We start from the raw sequence: 17,516 nt of genomic DNA, 5'->3' as shown, positions 1-17,516 counted from the left end.
GATTGGTTATTGATTCAATTTATGATATATCCTAACTTTAAAACTTCATTTATCCTTGTTTCTATATACTAGATGTTGTGATCCTTTGTTGTTTCTGTCTATCTAAATCTCCTTTAGGATATCATGGAGAAGATATGGAAAGAACTGGAATGATCTCTAAAGCATCGAGGAGAAGCCAACTGGGGAAGGAATTGAAATGACTTCAATAGGCACTTCATTAAACTGGTAAGTGATTCCTCACATATTACTTGTTTGAATCAATCATAAGCCAAGGAAAGGTATCAATTATTTTATTGTTTGTTACTAGATTTTTTTTAGATCTAGGGAGATCCATCTTGTCCACAAGAAGTATTAGTTTTCATAACAAATTGTCGACCGTACTGGGGAATGACTCGTTCTCGATCATCTCCTTATTTTAACTTTTGATCCTTTTGGCATAGCCCTCTCTTAGTGTTTGAAAAATATTGAAAGTCTAGATTTTATGATTGGTTTGGTTATTTTTTATTTTTTCTTAAATTTTCCCGAGGTGTGCACTTTATCTTTAGGCACTGAGCATATTTCTGCGCACTTAGATTTTAGGAATAATTCTTAATGCATTGAATCATATTGGTTTCATGCGCACATGCAATTCTTTTTTGAAAATTTAAGTTTCCCCATTGTTGAGTCTATGAAATTTTGATTTTTGTTTTTAGTTAAACCTGTTTACCTTTTGGAAATGTCCTCTTTATTTTGATTTGATGTTTTGGGTTGTATTTTTGAAGAATTCTTTACTTTTGAAAATTAGGGTTCAAGGTTTGATCTGGTGAATTGTTGGTTAATCAAAAGAAGGATCAGTCATTGCTGAGATAGTTTGAGTCTGTCCTTTTTTATGTCAAAAGATCAGATTAAGTACTTTGTTTTCATAATTGCAAAGAATCATTAGTATTAGGAAAAATTAGGGTTTTTGAAGGCAACACTTGTGATTAGGAGTTTGTTGTTTTGTCAAAGTGAATATTGATTATTTCTCTCTATAGGACAACACGATATTATGCTTACAGTGATTTGTAACTCATTACATCAAGTTGAAATTATGGCTTATATCTATTGAAGGAATAATTCATTGTTTCTTTTTGGGTATGTAAGAAGTTGTTAAGATCAAAATTTTGCTTCTTGTAACTTATATTTTGAGGAATTTAGGTTGCATTTCTTGAAAAAGAGCCAAGAATCATGTATTTTGCATTCTCTTTGATTTGTATCTTGAAAATGATTCATTGATTCTTGTATTTTTGAAAATTTAATGAAATCTCTTCCCTTATTTTAGTTATAGTTCATAGAAACGAAAAGATTACAATATCATGTTTGATTGCATTAAAGTTTTGAGTTAGGTCATAACACCATCAGTTTCATGTCCATTTACCTTTGAGTAAGTACCAACTTTAAAAAATAATGCTAATAAAATCAATTTAGATTTTTTATTAGTTTAGGGATCTTTTCCACCTTCATTAGATTAGGTTGTAATGCTTTGGAATAGGAAAGTGATTTAACTTTCCAAAGATGCAAACAAACATTAGAATCTTGCGATAGGGAGTAAATACATTTACTGCAGTTTGGCTCTAGAAAGCTCCCCTTACAAAGGAGTTAAGCACGAGATCATGTCGGACCCAGTGCAGTGATCAAACCCACTTCATTAGTTATGGTAAAGTGATTTACACTTATTAAAAATAGTGCCGAAAGGTACTTGGAGATCACTTGGAAGTAAACCTCAGATTAACCATGTTGAGGAACTTTCAAGGGGATTGAGCTTTGTTACTCTGCCCTTGCGTGTACATCTGATTTGTGGCTATTCCCCCAAGTTAAATTGTTTTAAGTGGTAACCTTAAATACCATAATATTAAGGCTATTACCTAAGGTGACGACAAAGTGGAAGCCTCTGTTGTACCTGGAACAAACATTGGCTAGATTCACTTGGACCTTTTTGGAGGGTATTCTTCACTCAAGATAGCATAAGTGAAGTTACTTGCACCAGATCATGTACATTAAGCAGGTTGTCAACATAACTAGTTCCACCGGCTCTATCTATATCCACTTTTCACATTGATCTCTACGACGTTGGGTTTCATCACCAACTAGTGATTTTGTTGTGGAAAGCGTGTTTGCATGGTTTTATTCCTTAGATTTATTAGCACATGTTATTTGATTGTTTTTACTTTTTTATAGACCTTAGGTTTGGATTGTGATTTTGAATTTTTAATATTGATAATAAATTTATGTAAGTTGAATATAATGGCAGCAATGCCAAAATTTATCAATAAATAAACCCCTTTTAACAGGAATCCTAGTCCTTTTCCTGACTTTGTAAATGTCGGTCCTTCTTATATGAAAACGTTGTCACTTCCTGGATTCAAGATAGGTTTACCAATGTGGTTGTTTTCAATTTCTTTAATCCCAAATACCCAAACTATTCCACCTTAACCGAGTTCACCATCTCAACATCACCAACTTACTGTTGACCCTTTACCTTCTTCACCCAAAATTTCCTCCTCTCTTTCTTCTTCTTCGCTTGGCAAAAGCCTTGATGCTAGTAGCTAGGTGACTAAGAAGAGGAAAAAAGGGAAGAAGAATAAGAAGAAGCCAGATAAGAAAGGAATCAACCAACCAACCATGGTTGTGAGTATTGGTAATGTTGAGGAGAATTCCAACATGCATCGCAAGCCCAGATACCCTTGCAATATTTCTAAGGGTGACCACTTCCTTTTCAATTGCCTGGTATTCCTAAGGTCTTGGAAGTATGGTCAGAAAATTCTTATCAACTTATTGTTGATCCATCGACTAGTGATTTTGAGGGCCTGGAAAAGGGGTAAAGTTAGGTTTTCTTGTAGGTTATGCAAAGGGATTCATCATAGTCAATTTTCCCTCATATGGACAAAGGCTCAAAATTGTTAGAAAAAACTTATTGTTTATCAACAACAACTTCCAACTAATTATGGTAAACTTTCTCCCAACCTATTGTTAGTTGACGAAATGATTGATCTAATTCCAAGTACAGTCAATCTCACTCTTCCATTGGAGAGTGAAATACATATCACTTAGGTTGATGATTCATTGGTTGATCAAGTGATCGACTCAATTCCATCTTCGATCGATCCCACTCTCCCTTTAGAGAGTGAATTTAATACCACTTAGATTCTTCTTGTTACTTCATATTCTTCTACACTAGGGGGCATTTCACCTATTTCCATGGAACCCCCTCCAAGTACTGACATCATTTCCTTTGATTGGAGTAGACTAACAGAGCCTCGTCCTCCTTCTTCCACCCATTTCCAAGTCATTGTGAAAGCGTATGGTAAGAATGTGCGTCACACAATCGTCGACAAATGTGATTCTTTTAGTATTTTATCCTCAATCGCTTGGAAAGCTTTTGGTTCCCCTAAACTTGTCCATGTTACACATAATCTGTTAGCTTTTAAAAAAACCATTAGTGACCTTTAGGGATCCTTCCTAAGTTACCTATTACTCTAGAAGGAAAAACTGACTGTATTGATCTTATGGTAGTTCAAGGCACCTTGGATTTCAATTTGCTCCTTGGGCGAGACTATGTCTATTCCATGAAAGTTGTTGTATCGATACTCTTTCACGTGATGTCTTTCCCTCACAATGGAAACATTGTGACTATTGACCAACTTTCGTTCATTCATCTTAATTTGAATACCAGGCATCCGATATCCCTTAATGTTCCTTGTATGCAAAAGGAATCTACCCACCACAGGTTAATTATGTGGCAAGTGGTCCCATGATTTCAGTGACCAATGTAAGTAAGCCTATCATTGTTTGCTTGAATTATTTTGACTTAGATCTAGTAATTGACATGGTGAACCTTTCAATGGGGAAATTTGAATCTATTTTATTATACCCATTGATTCCCTTAACATGTGTTCCTTCCAGAGAACTATTCTTCCTTCTGATGAAGACCTCTTGGAAGCCATAATGGGGAATGTCCCTTGGAATGTGTTTCTTCCAAATGGAAGCCACAAAACAGGTCCCCATGAGGATATTCCTTTTATTGTGTCAACCTCGTTAAAAAATGAAACAATCCTTATGAGGATGGTTCTTTTACTAGGTTAACCTTGTTAAAAAATGAAACAGATCCCTGTGAGGATGGATTTTTTACTATGTCAACCTCGTTAAAAAATGAAATAAATACCTATGAGTATGGTTCTTTTATTATGTCAACCTCGTTAAATAAATGAAACAGGAACCTATGAGGATGGTTCTTTTACTGTGTCAACCTCATTAACAAATGAAACAAGTCCTCATGAGGATGGTTCTTTTAATGCATCATGTTGGCATCAAAGATTCATCAGGGAGAAAAGACCCTGGGTTCGGGCACAGAGAGCCAACAATGGTCCGATGTAGTCTAGGAAAATGCCGGAATTTTCACCTTACCCAAAGGGTAAGGAGTCTCACCTGAGGCATGCCACGACCAGAAGTAAGAAAGCTTCAACATGGGATCAAGGGAACACCAACCAAGGCATCATCCAATAACAAAAGTATATCCATTACACGTGAAACAGTGATACAACATAACAACGATTACATAAGAACTACTAAATACATGCATTTGATGGAACATTTAAATTTTTTAGAAACTCATCATACCAGGGGATCCATACACATCATGATTTGCAACCAATCTAGCTTTCTTTCGATTATCTTAACAAAAAAAAATACAACATGTCTTTTGGAATTTTCCACAAGAAACTACAAGGAATACCTAGATCAAATCCATGATTTCAATCTCGACCTCAAGGGCCCAGTTCGAAGGACTCTTGCGTCCTGCTACCTGTCTACCACAACCAGATCTCTGTTTCTAGCTCCAACAGCCTTGCCTGCTATCCCATTCACCAGCCAACCTCTCTTCTTTTCTGGCCCTCTACTTTTATATTACTTTCTGTTGCTTGAACTGACAGTTCCCACTCGCTTCTCTTTCACCTTCTCACCCACTCAGCTACCTTTGGCTTCTGCTACCACCTTGCTACAACTCTTGCACAACTGCCTATTCTTGCCTTGCTGTCCAGCTGACTCTTCCACAAGCTAACCGTTGCTGCCACCTGCTTCCTTCTCATCCTTCAGTCAGCCAAAATTGGTCAAAACCTTTTCAAAATTAAACAAAGGCCCCAACAGGCCCCAACCACAATCCTTTGACTCATCCCCAAGTCAATTCATTTCAACCTTGGTCGTTTCTGTTGGTATTTCCATTGGTTCTATGAGTGGTGGTTGTACTGTCGACTGTGTTAGTTCTACTGACGGCTGGTCTGGTGCTTCTTTTGCCTCGGCCATTGCTCACAAAGTGGCATCTGCACTTTCCTGCCTCTGAGGGTCCCCCATTCCAAACGAAGGCTCCAACTCTAAAATAGTGGTTGTGGTCTACTGCCTAAACTCTCTGTATCTTTGAAGGGCAATGTCCCATTGGGCAAGGATTGCGTCAACATGTTGAGCGAATGCCTCAGCCGATTTTGACGTTAACTCTATGGGTCGTTTTTTTTGCAGGTCACTCCATTGTTGTCCACTGGAGTCGCACACCGCCTTTAGGGTTAGAACCTATATCTACACTAGTGGCTATAGATCTCTGATTACCTTCTTCCACATGGATGGGATACTCCTTGTCCAACCACAGTGATCCTCTATGCATCCTGCTCACCAAAAGTTTGGTACACTGCATTGCGGCGAATTGGGTGCCGAACATAGGTAAACTCCTCAAATGCAGTAACGTCAATCTCTGTAGCCCTTTAAACTCCTCCCTGACCCTGGAGGTCTTGGTGCCATCCTCCTTCTGGAAATCTTCTGCATAAACTTCTCTTTTCATGGCTGGGAACTGGAAATAGTCTATAAAATCATTGTCGACCAAATTCGCCTTGTCATATTTTCCATACAAGTTGTCGACCAAATTCGCCTTGTCATATTTGCCATAAAGGTTGTCGACCACTACAATTATTTCATCTAACATGTCCTGTGGGATGGATACAATTCCTTTCACCATCTCCTTTCGCCTGTGATAAACAATCTGCACCTGAGGTTTCCTGCTTCTCTGTCTCTGCAATTGTTCTTCAGAGTGGCTTTGTAATTCTTCTGCTATCTGTGATTGAAGTTCTAGAATGCCCTTCATTATCCTATGAATTTAAGTAGCTGAACCTGACACGACGTTTCCTGACTAACTGGACCTTAGCAACTAATTACTCCGACAACTTTCCCATGTGTTCTAGCTATACCTTGTCGTTGTCAGCCGACCTAGACGTGACAACCATGACATGGACTGGGAAAGTACAGAGTGGGCTGCATGATGTATTTATTTTGTCATGATGAGGTTATCTATTAACTAATTTTGTACTTAATGGGAAAATATTTTTTGGCTCCTAATTTTACAGTTGCATTATTGGTTACTTAATATGGAAATGACTATCAGTACGGTGGAAAGGACGGGTACAAATGGGTTAAGGCATGCTGAAATTGCTACCACAACCTTATTGCCCTTCCGCTCATTTTTATGACATGACTAGACTATACCTAGTGGCTTTTTTTTTTTTATTATGCGTTGCTAAAAGGCTTTAGGCATGTGCCATTCACCCATCCATGTAACAAGACTCCATCCAGTTGTGCGAGCCTTACTGCTCCCGAATCTTTGATTTCTGTGACTATAAATGGGCCTAACCAGTGCATCTACAGTTTCCCTAGGAACTTCTGGAACTTGCTGTCATATAGGAGTACTTGTTCCCCTATTCCAAAAGACTTCTTCCTGATGTGCCTATCATGCCAAGATTTTTTCCTTCTCTGCTCCACTAACTGATGAAACTCGGCCAAGAAGCGGGTTTCGTCAAGTTCCAATAGCTGACCCAGTCTGTCTCGCAAGGCTATGTTGTCTATCATTCCTGTGGCTTCAGATATGAACATACTTGGTAATATAAATTCCGCTGGAACCACAACTTCTCTTCCGTATACTAGTTGAAACAGAGTTTGCTTATGAAGTCTCTTTACTGTTGTCCTATACGCCCATAGAGTTGCAGGTATTCTTTCATCCCAGTCATCCCTGTTGGCTGACATGACCTTTGTTAGCCCTTTCTCTAGAATTTTGTTGAATGCTTCCACTGCGCCATTGGCCTGTGGGTGATAGGGGCTACTCTTGTTATGCTGAATCATGAAGGTCTTCAATAGAGTCTCAATGGTTTCATTCAGAAAGTGTGTTCCTTGGTCACTTGTGAGGCTCCTCGGGCATCCAAACCTTGAGACTATGTTCTCAAAAATAAACTGTGCAACTGTTTTTGTTGTACAGTCTTTGATGGGTGCTACTTCTACCCACTGAGTGAGGTATTCTGTTGTTGTTATTATGTATCTCGCTCGTGAGTGCCTCACCAGTGGCGTAATGGGTCCAATGAAATCTATCACCCATTTATCAAAGATTTTCACTATGTGGATAGGGTGTAGGGGTAGCTCATCCCGTCGCAAAGGCTTTCCGACCCTTTGATAGACGTTGCAGGTCTTAGCAAATTCTTTCGAATCTTTATGAATAGTTGGCCACCAGAGTCCTACGTGTAGTATCTTTCTTGCGGTGGCTTTACCTCCCACATGGCCTCCTGCAACCCCCACGTGGCATTCCCATAGCACATCATTTCTTTCATGCTGGAGGATGCAACACCTCAGTATTTGATCTAAGCCCATCTTGTAGAGGTGTCCTACAATCAGCTGGTAATCTGTTGCCCTTACTACCAAGTGTCATCTCTGTGCTGTCATATATCCTTCTAGGCACTAACCTGTTGTTAATAATGTGGTGATCTCTTCTAGGTGGTCTAGGATTGCCTCTATTCTGAATAAATCGATGTCAGGCAACCGATCATCCACTGCTCCTTCATTCTCCCCTGTCTCCAGTCGCGAGAGGTGGTCTGGTCCCACATTCAGTCTGCCAGGTTTTATGACCACCTTGAAAGTGAATTCCTAGAACAACAACAACCATCGGCATATTCTCCCTTCTAGTACTAGATTGTTTCCCAAGTATTTGAGCGCAAAATGGTCTGTAAATAATTTGAATGTTGCACCCAATAAATAATGCCTAAATTTTGGAGAGAATAAACCATTGTCAGGGCTTCTCTTTCGATTGTTGTGTAGTTCCTCTCCACAGTTGACAACTTTCTGCTAGCATAGTACACCGAGTGGTCCATATTCTTCTCCTCTGGCTACATTAAGATTGCTCCTAGTGCTATACCCGATGCATCAATGTTCACATGGAACATTTTGTTCCAATCAGGATATACGAGTATCAGTGCACTTACCAGTCTTTCCTTTAACTTATTTAGAGTTGTCTGACAATCCTCATTCCAAACGAACTCCTCTATTTTCTTCAGCAATTTTTCCAGTGGGGTTGTGATTGATGCGTAGTTCCTGATGAATCGTCGGTAGTACCCCGTGTGACCTAGAGTTGATCTTAGTTGTTTTATGTTGCGCGGTGGTTCCATGTGAATGATTGCCACAACCTTCGTTGGGTCTACACATACTCCATCCTTGCAGACAATATGGCCTAGTAGTGTTCCATGTTGGGTTGTGTTATATTCTTTCCACGTAGTTAACAGGGGGTTTAAGGGGCACCCGTAACCCCACTTTATGGGGTTTGAGGTAGCGCCCCAGAAAATTTTGGTTTTGGACCCTATGTTAGGTTGGGTGGACCCACTTATGGTCTTGTGCATGATTTTCGCACATGTTTTTTTGGACGCAATGGTTTTCGGTCCATGGTATTGGAAGTGATGGTTTTTGGTCCATGGTATTGGATGCTTCGGCATGTATAAATATGTATTGTAACATTGAAAGGAATATAATGAAAAATCAAGCTGGTAGTCCCGGTTTTGGGATCCAGGGGAAAATCTCTGTGTATATGTGTTTTATGTGTTCTGCTCTCGCATTATTTATTTTTTGTGTTTTAGAATTCATATGCAGGTAATTTCTGTATGAGGTTAAAACCTACATTTGGTATCAGAGCAGATTTGGCTTCAAGGGGACGCCTTTTTTGCTAAGGGGTTTCACTCGGGCTTGTGGTAGACCCTGTTCAGTGGGAGATCTACGAGATCGATTCTGGTGGTGAAAGAAGATGGTGAGCAGTGGAAAGATAGAGATCGAGAAATTTAATGGTCAGAGTTTTGAGTTGTGGAAACTCAAGATGGAGGATCTGTTGGTGGATAAAGACTAATGGATCGCAGTAGATCTGGGTACTAAACCAATGAGAGTGTCCGATAAAGAATGGAAGAAGTTGGATCGGAAGGCAAAGAGCACAATACGATTGTGTGTCTCAGATTCAGTATTGCTGAATGTATCAGGGGAAGCTACAGCGAAGGCTTTGTGGGACAAGTTCGGGACTTTGTACCAATCTAAGTCTCTGGTGAATAAACTGTTCTTGCAGAAAAAGTTGTATAACCTGAGGATGAAAGATGGAGACTCGGTGACAGAGCATCTGAATGCATTTAATACTGTGGTAAGTTAGTTAGCATCTATTGATATTAAAATTTCAGATAAAGATAAGCGCATCAATTTGTTGTGTTCTCTACGAGATTCGTGGGACAGTCTGGTTATTGCAATAGGCAGCAATGCAACTGCCTTGCATTTCTATGAAATAGTCTCATCCTTGCTGACGGAGGAGATGAGACGGAAAAATATGGAGAGCCAAAATGGTGATGCCTTGTCTATACGAGGGTGGACCCAGAACAAAAATAAAAATAAGTCATCGAGTGGGAGATCTAAATCTAAAGGGAGATCTAAATCTCCAGGAAAACCTATAAAGGTGGTGTGCTAGAAATGTGGAAAGGGATGGCACTAAAAAAAGGACTATAAATCTAAAGCTCTTGATAAAGGAAAGGGATCTGATGAGGCTCCTTCTATAGAGGTGAAAACCACCTCAAATGAAGGTGGGGATGCGTACTTGGCTTCTTCCAGTACACATGTAGATCATGAGGCATGGTTGATTAACTCAGGTGCATCCTTTCACTTCACTCCCCATAGAGAGTGCTTCTGTGAGTATGAGAAATATGATGGTGGTGATGTCTTCTTGGGGGATGACAGGAAGGCTAGAATCATTCATCATGGAAAAGTAAAGTTGAAGTTGCAATGTGGAAGGGTTAGAATGCTTCCAGGTGTTCTACATATTCCTACATTAGCCAGAAATCTGATTTCTATTAGCAAGTTGGATGATGCAGGTGTAAAAATAGTTTTCAAGAAGGATACCTGCAAGAAGGTTCAGGGAGCACTAGTATTGATGTGGGGAGTTCAGATTGGAACTCTGTACAAGCTGCAAGGTAGCACTGTTATTGATGGGTGCAATAGTTCTATGGTTCCTGAAAGTGGAGCAAAAAATCTAGTGGTCTCTGGAGAGAAGACCATGTTGTGGCATCAAAGGCTTGGACATATTGGAGAAAAGGGCCTTCAAATACTTCATGGTAAAGGTATGGTAGAAGGTATGAGTAATAGCTATCTGGATTTTGATTTATGTGAAAAATGTGTATATGGGAAGCAGAATTAGGTGAGTTTCCCCTCTGGTAGTAAGAGGGTGAAACAGATATTAGAACTTGTGCACAGTGATGTGTTTGTACATGTGAAGGTTCCATCACTGAGTAAGTCTGTGTACTATGTATCATTTATAGATGACTTCTCAATGAATACATGGATATATTTCCTTAAGAAGAAATCTGAAGTCTTTGACAGGTTTAAAGAATTTAAGGCTCTGGTCGAAAACCAGACAGAGAAGAAGATAAAGGTGCTGAGGACAAATAACGGTGGAAAGTTTTGCAGTAAGGAATTTGAAGAATTCTATAAGAAGTGTGGTATAGCACGGTAGAAGACTACTCCATATACACCTCAACAAAATGGAGTTGCAAAAAGAATGAATAAGACATTGATGGAAAGGGCAAGAAGCATGCTCAGTGGTGCCAGGTTAGGACAGGAATTCTGGGTAGAGGCAGTGGATACTGCATGTTACCTGGTCAACAGGTCACCTTCATCAGCATTGGAGGATAAGACTCCACAAGAGGTATGGACTGGTAAGAAACCCCCTCTTTCACATCTGAGGGTATTTGGATGTGATGCATATGTACATGTTCCAAAGGAGAAACGAACCAAGTTTGATAGTAAATCTGAAAAGTGCATCTTTCTTGGGTACAAGGATGGTTTAAAGGGTTATAAGCTTTGGAACCCAGTCACACAGAAGGTTGTGTACAACCGAGATGTGGTGTTTAGAGAGGTGAAATATGTTATTAAACATGAATTCCAACGAAAGGAACCTGAGAAGATAGAGTTTGAGCTAAAGGAGGAAGAATTGGACTCTACAGCAGAGGAGGAATCAGAAGATGAAGAGCCACAAACTCCGGCTGTGAGAAGATTAGTTCGAGAAAGAAGGCAGCCTAAAATTTATAGTCCATCTGCTTTCTGTTCAAATTTTTCTTTATCTATTACTGACGATGATCCCAGAACTATGAAAGAAGCAGTAGATTCAGAGGATGGAAAACTCTGGAAAGAGGCCATGGTTGATGAAATGGCATCTTTGCACAAAAATGAGGCTTGGGATCTGGTGCAGTTGCTGGCTGGAAGGAAACCCATTGGTAGCAAATGGGTGTTCAAAAAGAAGACAAATGCAGAAGGAAAAGTGGATAAATACAAAGCTCGGTTAGTAGCAAAAGGTTATACCCAGGTGACGGGAATTGATTTTGGTGATATTTTTTCTCCTGTTGCCAAGATAACTTCTATTAGATTACTTTTATCTATTGTTGTTGTTTTTTATTTTGAGGTAGAACAGATGGATGTGAAGATAACATTTCTTCACGGGGATCTAGAAGAGGAAATCTACATGAAGCAACCTAAAGGCTTTGTAGCGAAGGGTAAGAAATAACTGGTATGCAAGTTAAAGAAGTCTCTATATGGGTTAAAACAGTCACCAAGGATGTGGTATCAAAAATTTGATACATTTATACGGGGACTTGGCTTCACCAGAAGCAAAGCAGATCATTGTGTGTATTTTAAATTAATTGGTGACCGTGTTATTTATATGGTCTTGTATGTGGATGATATGTTGCTGGTTGGAAATGACAAAGAAATTATCTAGGATTTGAAGACCCAATTGTCCTCCAAATTTGACATGAAAGATCTTGGTGCTGCAAACTATATTTTGGGCATGAAAATTAAAAGAGATCGGGAAAAGAGGAAGCTCTAGTTAAATCAGAGGAAGTATGTCGAGACAATACTGCAGAGGTTTAATATGCAGGATAGTAAACCAGTGAAGGTTCCTATTCTTGTAGGTGTGAGATTATCTGCTGAACAATGTCCCAAGACATAAGAAGAGGAAGAGGACATGTCCTGTGTTCTGTATGCAAGTTTAGTCGATAACTTGATGTATGTAATGGTTTGTACTAGACCAAACATTGCACATGGAGTATTGAGTAGGTTTATGTCAAAACCAGGAAAGGAGCATTGGACAGCAGTGAAGCGGGTTTTCAGATATTTGCGTGGCACTAGTGATTATGGTCTGTGCTACCAAGGAAGACCAGGATTGGATAGAGTGTTGGATATTCATGGCTTTGTTGATGCAGACTAGGCTGGAGATCTAGATCAGAGAAGATCTACAAGTGGGTATGTGCTTAACCTATTTGGAGGTGTAGTCAGTTGGATGAGTAAGAAACAATCTATAGTGGCACTATCAACTACAGAGGCAAAATACATGGCAGCCACTCATGCAATCAAGGAAGAAGTTTGGTTGCAGAGATTGTGTTCAAGTATGGGGTTAGTATAGGAAACTATAAGGATAGACTGTGACAACCAAAGTGCAATTTTCTTGGCAAAGAACCGCACATATCATTCTAAGACAAAGCACATTGATGTTCAGTATCACTTTGTGAGGGATATGATAGAAGACAAAAAGGTGTTGTTGGTAAAGGTGGACACTTTGAAGAATATTGTAGATGCATTGACAAAATCTGTGAGCTCTGAGAAGTTCTCTTGGTGTAGAGAGACAATGGGCATTTTAGGGCTAGAAAAATGACTAAGCTCTCTTGTGGCCCCCTGTGGAAAGAAAACAACAAGTGGGAGAATGTTGGGTTGTGTTATATTCTTTCCACGTAGTCAACAGGGGGTTTGAGGGGCACCCATAACCCCACTTTATGGGGTCCAGGGTAGCGCCCTGGAAAATTTTGGTTTCAAACCCTATGTTAGGTTGGGCGGACCCACCTATGGTTTTGTGCATGATTTTCGCACATGTTTTTTGGACGCAATGGTTTTCGGTCCATGGTATTGGACGCAATGGTTTTCAGTCCATGGTATTGGATGCGATGGTTTTTGGTCCATGGTATTGGATGCTTCGGCATGTATAAATATGTATTGTAACATTGAAAGTAATATAATGAAAAATCAAGCTGGTATTCCCAGTTTTGGGATCTAGGGGAAAATCTCTGTGTATATGTGTTTTATGTGTTCTACTCTCACATTATTTATTTTCTGTGTTTTAGAATTTGTATGCAGGTAATTTCTGTACGGGGTTAAAACCTACATTCCAAATAGAACTATGAAGATACATTTCTTGAGATTTAAAGAAATCTGCAGTTGCCTACACCTTTCAAACATTACTCTTAATAAGTTGGTGTGTTGTTTTAATAGACTATACATTGTCCAGTCATCCATGTACACCTCTAGAAATTTGTGAATATAGTCTCAGAATGCAGCTATGACAATCCTTGAGAAGATTGTTGGTGCATTCTTTAGTCTGAATGGCATCACATTGTATGCATATGACCCCCACTCAGTAGTGAATGTTGTTTTTATTTTATCCTCCTCAACTATTCGAACTTGGTGGTACCCCAAAAATCCATCTGTGAATGAATATGCTTCATTCCCCACCACATTGTCTAGGACTTCATCACTGAAGGGCATCGAGAACGGGTCATGCACACATGCATTGTTAAGGCTTCTGTAATCAACACATACTCTGATCTCGGTTGCATCCTTCTTGTTCTGTATGACTATCGGGCTTATCCATTCAGCTTCATCTACTGGAAATATGATTCCTTCTTCTAAAATTTTGTCGATCTCTTTCTTAACTTTCTCCTTCACCCTTGGGTTTAATCTATACGGTTTATGCTTTACCGGTCAGGCCTCCAGTCTTAATACAATCTTCATTTTCCATATATTTCCATTTATCCCTTTCAAGTCTACTACAAAGGCTAGGAACAGGTCCTATTGTTCCTGTAGTAGGTCAAAAATCTCTTTTGTGGTATGTTATTCCCAATAGTCTCCCATAGATTCTATTTTTGGCATTTCCTCTGTCCCAACATTTTGTTTCCTTAGTTTTATTGGTAGAAGGTGGGAATTTCCTATTGAGGGGCTTTCCCGGATGTCCCTCTCTCCTTCTATTTCACCGAAGGTTAGGTGTTATGAAACCAGCTCAAGAAAAGATAGATCAATGCCTTAGAATTCAACCTCTTCGAGGGGGCAACCTCCTTTACATTACATAAATGAACAATTCTTGGATGATACAAATGAAAAGACCTCCTTTCTATATATAGGATTCCAAGGGGTCATAACATAATCAAAGCCAACATAACAATAATAATGTAAGGGCACAATAATAACAATAGTGGGCTTCTATGGGGCACAATAGTAACAATATGGGCACTACATGGGTACATCAATATAATAAGTGGGTTGTACTAATAACAATAAGGGGTTACACTAGTAGTATAGGGGCCTAACATGCCCCTCTCCTTCAAAAAGCGTTGTCCTCAACGCTTGAGTAGTTCTTGATGCTTCTGTATAAAATTCTTGTCCTCCCATATGGAATCTTCAGCAGGTAAGTTCTTCCACTTGATGAGATACTCTGAAATTGATCGATTTCGTAGCTGTCGGGTTCTTGTTTTTGTGACTGCTCCAAGTTCCAATATGATTTTTCCTTCCTCTTCAATTTCTGGAAATATTGTTTGAATTGGGATCTTTTGCAACTTTTGAATAAGTGGCCATACTTCTTCGTCCTTCTTCCATTCATCCCTTGCTTCGTTTATCCAATCTGGTTGGATAATAGAAATAGCACAAAACAATGCTTCCACATCCTCATCCTTGAAGAGTCTTCCCATTCGGTAAGGTCGCCATTTTTTAAGTGCATGTAGTATTGCCAACATTTCCTTCTCATAAATAGCTTGCTTGAGATGTAGCAGTAAAAATACCCAATCACCTACATCAAAACATTTTCACTACGATGTTGATCTACCTGTTGTTTTGTTTGATTTTGCACCGAAGTGGCGTTATCCTTTAAAATTTAGAGAACTTGTTGTTGATGCTCAATGTGATCTTTCACTGCTTGGACCTTTTTCTTCTTGATATGACCTTCTATCTCTGGAGTTTGAGAAGTGGTAATTTCTTCCAATTCTTTACAAGATATGGTCGGATTCATTTCTTGATGCTCGATGTGATCTTTCACTTCTTGAACATTTTTCTTCTTGATATGTCCTTCTATCTTGATAGTTTGAGGAGTGGTAATTTCGACCAATGAATTACAAGATATGGTTGGATTCATTTCTTATTTCTCGATGTGATCTTTCACTTCTTTAACCTTTTTCTTTTTGATATGTCCTTCTATCTTGAGAGTTTGAGGAGTGGTAATTCTTGCCAATGCTTTACAAGATATGGTCTGATTCATTTCTTCTTTCTCTGGGGTGGTGTCCTGGCATATATCTTCTTCTTTTGATGTTTCTTGATCCTTTTCTTCCTCCTCTTCATATTCTATGTAAAATAATTTCTTCTCAGCACAGTTATGACCTTTAGTGCATTTTCTATCACAATTGTAACAAAGCCCTTTTTCTCTTTTTTCTTCCAATTGTTGTGGTGTAACCCTTGTAGGTTGTGGAAGGATAGGAGAAACAACACTTCCATATTTATAGTTGTGAGGGGTATGCTTCCCGATTTCCATAATTTTTCTTTCCAATATGTCACAAAGCCCTTTTACTCTTTCCAATTGTTGTGGTGTTGCTCTAAAGAAGGTGTTGATCTTTGTATCCTCATAATGTGCTATCATTTCCTCCGTGAAAATTGACCACGTAACACGATGTTTACGAGAACAAAACCCTTCATACCATAAAAATTGATCTGGTTCTAAATATGAAGATGCAATACATACCTTTTGTAATAGTGGTACACCATGTAGATCAAAATATTGCTCCATCTGAAGTATCCAATTTACCGGATCCTTGCCATCAAACTTCCTCATCTTGCTTTTTTTTATTTTAGGAGCTTGATCTTCAAACGACTGTAACTCTGTACTTTCGGATCTTTAAGTTCTGAAATTGTGACCTGCAGTAGCCCTCTATGTTCTCTTTCCAATGCCACAAGTCTGACCCAAATTGGGTTCTCCAAGGAAGAGCTATGCGAAATCTCCTACGGTGACTTGATTATAGACTAGTTCAGTAGAGCGAACTTGTATGATGTGCCAGGAGTCACTGTTTCGACCTTTGGATCTAAAAAATGCATACAAGAAACTACAGTCTATCCTCTTTCTGTAACTTCTTACAAAATTTCAATCCGATCCCCAGAGAGAAAGTTATGACGATTTTCCCTAGGTCACCTGTTTGGAATGTAATTCAGGAGTCTGGAAAAAGACCAACTTCCTCAAATCATATCTCCGCCAATATAGCGCGAAAAGATCTGAAATTTGGACCCAAGGTTCAGCGTGATTTCTTCTCAAATGGTTTTTTTTTGCAACTTCTGAAACGTCACCTAAAAAAAGTTATAGCGAAAATTCCACGATGACTTGTTTGGAGCAGTGAAACCCTAGAATCCAAAGCTCTGATACCAAATGTTATGAAACCAGCTCAAGAAAAGATAGAAAAGATATATCAACACCTTAGAATTCAACCTCTTTGAGGGGGCAACCTCCTTTACATTACATAAATGAACAATTCTTGGATGATACAAATGAAAATACCTCCTTTCTATATATAGGAGTCCAAGGGGTCATAACATAATCAAAGCCGACATAACAATAATAATGTAAGGGCACAATAATAACAATAGTGGGCTTCTATGGGGCACAATAGTAACAATATGGGCACTACATGGATACATCAATATAATAAGTGGGTTGTACTAATAACAATAAGGGGTTACACTAGTAGTATAGGGGCCTAACATTAGGTGTCTCAGTCCATTCAACCCATCCTCCTCTGGCTCTGCTTCCACCTTATTGCAGGTCGCATATCCTGGCGACTCCATGTCATACAGATATTGCAGAAAATTTTCTTCAGGCCCTCCTTCAACCAATGGCTCTGGGGTGAACAAAACCTGATTTATCACCTGGAGTGCCTTTTTCATGTGTGCTTCCTTACTTCTGAATGAAAAGTTGCTAACAAATTGTACCTCCAAAGCATCCCAATTTTTCGTCCACCGATGGAGCTCCTCTTGTACATACCAAGCTCGGGGGACAGTTTCGAGGGTATGTATAAATGCATGTACCCATTGGTCCTTCAACATTCCCTGGCTAT

The sequence above is a fragment of the Pinus tabuliformis genome, chromosome Q (assembly GCF_031772625.1).
Source record: "Pinus tabuliformis cultivar Carrire ecotype Pingquan chromosome Q, CPIR1, whole genome shotgun sequence".
Taxonomy (NCBI): Eukaryota; Viridiplantae; Streptophyta; class Pinopsida; order Pinales; family Pinaceae; genus Pinus; species Pinus tabuliformis.
This window is presented reverse-complemented; position numbering follows the sequence as displayed.